Source organism: Petaurus breviceps, unplaced genomic scaffold (genome assembly GCF_028583685.1).
Source record: "Petaurus breviceps papuanus isolate PSGF00001 unplaced genomic scaffold, PetGlider_PUasm1.0 90730, whole genome shotgun sequence".
Taxonomy (NCBI): domain Eukaryota; kingdom Metazoa; phylum Chordata; class Mammalia; order Diprotodontia; family Petauridae; genus Petaurus; species Petaurus breviceps.
In genome coordinates, this window is record NW_027187324.1 from 11210756 (window position 1) to 11212394 (window position 1639).

Genomic DNA, 1639 nt, shown 5'->3' on the forward strand with positions numbered 1-1639 from the left:
AAGTACCCTCTCAATAGCATCAGTGCCGCTTCCAATGCATTTTGCATTGAGGCAAACTCCCTCTTGAGTTCTTTCTCTCAGGTTCAGATAAAGGTAAAGAGAGAAGTATGAACTTGCCTGTTTATTAGCATTTAAACAAAACTGCTCTTTTACTCCCCGAAAATAGCAATTTGGACTTGAGACAGTTTCTAGAAAGGTGGAGACAATGTTTATTGGAACATCTGTTAATACTGAATTCATTAAAACAGTCTCCCTTGTGGATGACATTTAAGAACCTTGATAAAATATTTTGAGCAAAGGAAATGTGAGTCTAAGGGCATCACCTAAAATTCACCTGAAGCATGTTTTGTCTGGTGTCTGCCCCTCCTCATCAAAGGTCTGGAGTCCTGCCAGATAGGGTAACTGCAGGAACAGACAAAAGGTGGTGAAGTAGGCAATATGAACATTACTACACATATAACAATAGACCAGTTGGACTATTTAAAGCTAGGATACAATTATGCTACCTCTTCAGTAATAGCATTCTAGCTAGCCACGTGTGCTTAGCCTGACAAGACTGAAAAAGTCCAGGATCACCTGGAGCTCATTCCTGTTACTAGGAACTCAGAGAGTCATTCTCATAGTAAGTCAACAGTAGCTAGTTATCTTGAATGAACAAAAGCAAGCTTATATAGGCATGAGAATTCATAAGAACATGATAGAAAGATATATATATATATACATACATATATGCATGTGTGTTTATAGTGTAGGTATATGTAGTATATTTGTAAATCTTAAATATGTATGTGTATATGTGTGAGTATGTATATGTGTGCATGTATACATATCCATATCCATATATGTGTGTATATATATATGTATTTATATATGTTTGTTGGACTGTAATAGATAAAATCTCATATTTATAGTGCCTCAAATACTTATTAGCTACGTGACCCAGGGCAAGTCAAATTAACCCTGTTGGCTTCAGTTTCCTCATACGTAAAATGAGCTAAAGAAAGAAATGACAAACCACTTCAGTATCTTTGCCAAGAAAACCTCAAGTGTGGGGCGGCTAGGTGGCACAGTGAATAGAGCACATGCCCTGAAGTCAGGAGGACCTGAGTTCAAATCCGGCATCAGACACTTAACACTTACTAGCCATGTTACCTTGGTAAGTCACTTAACCCCAATTGCCCTGCCTTCTCCCCTCCAAAAAGAAAGAAAAAAAAGAAAACCTCAAGTGCGGTCATAAAGAATAAGACACAACTGAGATAAGTGAATAACAACATATTTATACAGCATATTTATAATGCCTTAAGATTTACAAAGTGCTTTCCACCACAATAGCCCTGAAAAGTATTGTCATACAAATATAATTATCCCCCTTTATATATTAGGAAACTGAGGCTAGAGAGGTTAGGTGATGTATCAAGTTTCCCACAAGTACTATCAGACAGGAAAACTGAATTTGGGTCTTAAAAACCCAAGACCAAGTATATGCAATAGATATAGACAACTTTGCCTAGTTAGTCAGTCAGTCAGTCAGTCAGTCAGCTGGCATTTATAGGTCTGTAATGCCAAGCAAAGGCAACTTCCCAAGGTTCAAAATATATATATATATATATATATATATATATATATATATATATATATA